This window comes from Ciconia boyciana, unplaced genomic scaffold (genome assembly GCF_034638445.1).
Source record: "Ciconia boyciana unplaced genomic scaffold, ASM3463844v1 HiC_scaffold_154, whole genome shotgun sequence".
NCBI classification, from domain to species: domain Eukaryota; kingdom Metazoa; phylum Chordata; class Aves; order Ciconiiformes; family Ciconiidae; genus Ciconia; species Ciconia boyciana.
The window spans coordinates 2720-8471 of record NW_027328522.1 but is presented as its reverse complement, the minus strand read 5'-3'; the positions used below and the strand labels follow the sequence as shown (position 1 = coordinate 8471).

The 5752-nt window shown below is 53.7% G+C and overlaps 1 pseudogene; it reads left to right on the top strand.

Annotated features, from left to right (window-relative positions):
* The first annotated feature begins 1445 nt into the window (after positions 1 to 1445).
* LOC140646073 (feather keratin Cos2-3-like) lies at positions 1446 to 2252 on the top strand (annotated as a pseudogene).
* Positions 2253 to 5752: the final 3500 nt, after the last annotated feature.

Sequence of the window (5752 nt, the reverse complement as noted above, 5' to 3'; positions counted from 1 at the left end):
TTTAAAACTCTCCCAATCCTTTTTCCCCTCCCACAGGAGGATGGTGCATATATTAACATGTCCTCAGACAAGGGGATGTCACTCAGCATGACCTTCCTGTGCACAGACCCCCCCAGTTTGTCTTGTAGCTCTTTTGTTCTGCGTAACAATTCTGCACCTGTCAGGTCCCTTGCAGCTGTAAGTGCCGTGTTACTCCCTGCAAAACAGAGATAATTGTCACTGCTATTTAGATCAATGAAATAGCACCACTTTTGGTCTCTAATTTTGGAATGGGGGATAGACTGCAGGTTCTGCGTACCCCACGCACAAAGGCTTTCACAATAATGACAGCCAGGTGGAAAGTCTGATCAGAACACAGCGCTCTTTTACTTTGTTGGGGAGTTCTGACCCAGTCTAAAAATGTCACAGTATTCACATTGTTTCAGTTACCAGCAGGAGAATATGAAGTCATGCATGCTGACAGCTTCAAGACGGAGCCGAGCATAATCACCAGGCTCAAACAGCTGGTGCAAACGATGAAAAATTTGCTCTACACCCCAAACCAATTTTTCATAAGCTTCATGTAGTGCGTGATGTCTGATGTAAATTAATAAATCGGTCTAGCTCCAAACCTCTGGATCGGCCAGTCCCACTGCCTGACATGCTCCATGGAAGCCATGGGGCAGACTTCTGCCTCCTTCAACTCCTGCTGCATTTGAGGGTGGGGACCAAAATGGACTGTGAAATGCTTCCTCGGGACTTGGGAGTGCAGCAGGCAGCCTCTTGCAGGAAGAGAACCTCACTGTGTCCAACCGCCTCTTGCACTGTGAGGGACTGCAGTAACCGGGAAGTGCCTTCCAGGAGGTCCTCTTCTAGCCTCATGGGAGACATGTTCATGGGCCCACCACATTCAGAAAAACAGTTTGCACTAAGGGCCCTTGTGATCCCCATAATCCCCTGCCAGTAAGATGCCAAAAGAGGTCAACCCATTTCTCCAGAGGGCAGGTTTAAGAGGAAGAGAATCGAAATGCAGCAGTGCAGCCCACCTGCCTGGGAAGCTGACCACAAGTGAACATTGGAGCAAGCTGGGAGGGAGGGAGGGAGGGAGGGAGGGAAAGAGAAAGATATGGCCCGTCCTCATGCAGGGAAGCCCTTGGGTGACCAGCCAAAGACTGCAGGGCTGGGAGCAGCTGGGCCCCTTCCTGTCAATGCAGCCACAGGTAAGCCCACCAGCGTGCCCCAGGCCAACATCACTTGCCTGCACTGCACCCATCTGGCACCTGAGCTGAGTATTCTGCTGGCACTGACACGTTCCTGCCCCGGAAATCCTGGGGCCTCTCAGTCCCAGCACTCAGAAGAAGCCTCCGTGAGGGAATGAGTACGGCATAAACCAGGAAATGAAAAGGCGCTGCCAGGGAAAACAACCACCCAGCCCATGTCATTAGCTGGGATGATTTCCGTTCATCATGAGCACCTTAGAAAATTGCCACTTCCGTAAAAGCTGCCTCTGGTCCTGGGGCAGGTCAGGGCCACCATAAAAGCCAGCCCAACTCCTTGCTCTCTCATCCACTTCTCTCACCTCCTTCTCCTTGGGAGCCAGGTGGGTCTGAAGAACTTTCCTCATGCAGATGCATACTCCTCCATCCTGTGCTGGGTCTCAGTGCTGCTTGTCGTGGGACGGGGAAGAAGGGTGAAGGTCTGACTAAGACAGTGTCTGGGACATGCCTCTGGAGGGAGGCTCTTCTTTTAAGAGACAGGCAGCAGCCTTGGTGGGCCAGGCGACACTTTGCAGTACCATGTCTGGATAAGGCCAGGAAACCCTTTTGCCTTACTGCCCAGTTTCTACCTCCTGGCTCAGCAGGTGCCTTTGACTTTGGTGACGGACTTGTGGCAAACTGCTCCTCGCATGTCCCTGTGCTTTGATTCCTCTCTGCCCTCTCTCCCAGGTGCGCTTCTGGACCTGAGACATGTCCTGCTACGACCGGTGCCTGCCATGCCGGCCCTGTGGCCCGACCCCGCTGGCCAACAGCTGCAATGAGCCCTGTGTCAGGCAGTGCCAGAACTCCACCGTTGTCATTGAGCCCCCTCCCGTGGTGGTGGCCCTGCCTGGCCCCATCCTCAGCTCTTTCCCGCAGAACACCGTTGTGGGCTCCTCCACCTCCGCTGCTGTTGGCAGCATCCTCAGCTGTGATGGAGTGCCCATCACCTCTGGGTGCTGTGACCTCTCTGGCATTTCCAGCCGCTACTGTGGCAGAAGGTGTCCCCCCTGCTAAAGCCACTGGTGACAGCCTGGACAAGGACCACCTGGAACCCAGAAGCTCATGCTGAACGGAGGACAAAGCTCCTGGCCATCGATTTCAGAGAGGCTGAGCATCCAGTCCTGCCCTGGCAAAGGACAGCAGCTGGGGCTCTCTGAGAACATGGCCACAGTCTAACTTTCTTGCCTTCCACTCTCTCCCATCTCTTTCTTGCCTTCTGGTCTTCTGTGCTGGAAGAACCCCAGAGCCAGCCTGGGGCGTCTGCTGACCCCTCTCCCTCTGCGAGGCACGCAGATGGATGCCCTGAGGCATCTCCGCTGTGGGCAATAGGCACAGACTTTTGGCAGCTGCTGTTGCTCTCCCTGCACCGGCAGCCTCCTCTAGAATTGAACTCGTTTCCCTCTTCAGAGTCATTAAAGCTTTCCACATCCTAGCCTCTGCTTCCACATAATCCTTATCTTGGTGGACGTTGTCTCGTGTTGCCCAGGATGAAAGGCATTGCCTCTGGTGGTGGGGGGAGAAGGTGAGGACACAAGCAGACTTTTCGTCATTCCAGAAGAAGGGGAGGGAGGGACGCAGGACAATGGGTCCCTTCCCGTCACTGTCTCTGGGAGCTGAGGAAGACATACTCGGCTCCTCCACAGCTGGTGGAGATCAGGCCCTGCATTCTGGCACCTCTGCTCAGATATGGCCCCTTGGCCTCAGAGCATGTCCTGCAGATGGGGAGCCCAACCTCTGCTATCCCCCAGTGAGGAGCCTGGTGCTACTGGAGGCTCTGAGAGGTCAACAGCTGACAAGCCTGTGCAGAAGGGAATTCTACCTATACACCCTCCACCCCGCAAACGTTTCCCTGCACAGCCCAGCAGTTACACAGATGTGCAGGGCTAAGGCAACTCACAGGTTGATGTTGAAATCAGCCTGGCCAGGCCACATACCAGGGCCCTCATGCTTCTCACACACCGCCAGCCTCCACCAGACAGGGCACCCCAAGGACAGCAGCCAGTGCCCAAGGCCCCATGGCTGCTGTGTTGTGCCTGGCCTTCCCCCAGGCATGAAGCCGCTTTCCCAAGGCCAGCTCTTCTCCTGGCAGGGCCTGTTGCCCACCTCTGCCTGGTGATCTGCTCCCGCCTTGAGATCTTGGATAGAGCTGTACGACCTGGTCCCACTGCAGAAGAAATGAGGCAGGGCTGGGGGAAGACCATGAGGCAGGGAATGAGGAGGGCTCCAAGGACAGGCGGAGTGCACTGGAGGACAGCAGGTCCTCCAGATCCCAGCACATGGCCATGCGGCAACTGGAGCGTCCACAGGGTGGGTTTGAGTATTTTCCAAAATTGTTGTAATCATAGGTAATTCCAGGAAGGAGCATTGCCAGATGGCATGACGTTATTTATGTTTTTCATGTTACTTTGAACTCTGACCTCTGAGGGACACATCCCGGAGCAGGTACTCTAAGAGACCGGCCAGCAGGAAACCCGGAAGGTGCAATGTGCAGCAGGGAAAAACAGAAAGCAAAGAGCAGCAGCAAGGAACCGTTGCACAAGCAGCCCTCATCTCCTGCGTTGCCCGCCCCCTCACTGGAGCCATTGGGCAGAATAACCACATAACCCACGGTGAAAACAAGGGAACCTGAGACTCCTTCATCCCTTTCTCCATTCTCTCAAGTCATTGCACTCTCCCCTCCTCAAAGAGGATTTTAGCCTGCAGATCTCCGGGTGCGTTGAGGAAAGAGTGCTGAGGGTCCCTTCCCTCAAGCTCAGCCTTGCACAGACACATCCCCTCCCTCCCTGGCTTGGTGCACAGCCAAGGATGCTCCCTGCACCACGGTGTCTTGCACAGCACAGAGGTGCAAGGCACTGTCAGAGTTCTCAATTTCCTCCAGCCGCAGAAGGCTGTATTTCCTTGTGGTGTTCAGCAATGTGGCGAGACGGCCGCTGCGCTTGGGGCCAGCTGTTGCATGGTATGAGACCAGCTGTGGGGCTTGTCGAAGCTCCTGTCAGCACAGCTCAAGACTGCAGCTCTCACAAACACAATGGTCAACACCCCAAACCCTGCAGACACCAGCTGCCCCACTCAGCCCCCAGGCACCGTGGACTTTCTCCCTCTAGTCAAAACAAGTTAGCTCAGGAACCAATAAATGAAGCTTCCTGCCACGCTCCCCATCCCACCTCATGAATGAGCTTCCGAAAAGCTCATTGAGGGAAAAAAAGCCAAACAACAAAAAGCCTTTCCACTTGACCGTAACCCTTCCATTCTCCGTTTCCTCAAAACAAGTAGGATCTGCATTTGTTCTTTCCTTACTTCTAGCCTTTAACAAACAAACCTGCCAAACTATTTTTACTCTTTCCATGGCACAACTGAGGCTGGACAGGACCTCTGCAGGTCACCCATTCCAAGTTCCTGCTCAGAGCAGGTCTCATTAGATCAGGCTGGTCAGGGCTGTGCCCAGTCAAGTCTTGAAAATTTCCAAGGCCAGAGCCTGCACAACATCTGTGGACAGTACATTCCAGTACTTGAGAATTTTCAGGGTTAACAAAAGTGAAAAATAAAGAGTTTCTAATATCTAAATAAAGGTTCCAATGATCTGTAGAGCCGGAAAGGTATTCCAACTTTGCCTGGCTCCATATCCATCTATCACTTCATCAGCTTTCTCCCTAGGCTCATTCTCCATTTCACTTTCTATAAGCTCCCAAAAGCTGATCCATGTATCTGAACAGTCTGATATTGCAGGCTCAAGGTTCAGCCAGTTCCTAGATGCAAGGCAAGAAAGGGATTTTTCCCTCCTTGGGCTAATTTGGCGAGGAAATCAATCACAGGAGCAATCACGTCTCCTGCCAAGAGCCGTTCCCTCCAACCGCAGCTGTGGGTGGATGCTGAGGGAAGCATAAGAGCAAGACAAGCAGGCAGGATACTTCTGCTGAGTATCCACTCCTGTGTCCCAGGTCCCTGGGCCTGGGCTTGGCTGAAAAAGTCACACCCCTACATATCTCAACAGCTTTCCTCACTGGTCCACAGGCTGGGGAGACACAGACCCAGCCTAATCCCAGTGCGCAGCATGATGTTGCCCTCTGCTTTACAGATGGGCTCCATCCATCCCTTCAAGTACCCATATGGAGAACCCCTGGCTGCTTGTGTTGCCCTGGGCTCCAAGACACCACCACTGAGGCAAGCATGCTGTCTGGCCAGCTGGAAGCCCATCCAAAGAATGCCTGGAGAAGGGATCCTTTGTAAGTTCAAAGACGGGGGCCTCTGCCGTTGCAGAAACCAGGTTTCCCTCTCTGCTTCTGAAGCCCAAGCACATGGACTTCAAACAGTTGAGTGAGCTACTAGAGCCATACATCTTCCCTGGGGACCAGCTAGACAGAGAACTCTCCCGTCAGGGGACGGCTTTCAGCTTCAGCAAACCTCAGACCTTCAGCCCCTTAGGCAACCCAGCAATTCTCTTTCTGATTGCCTCTGACACATGATCTTGGCAAATGTGTCTTTACAAGACATGTCCAAGCTTTCATCCCATCTCC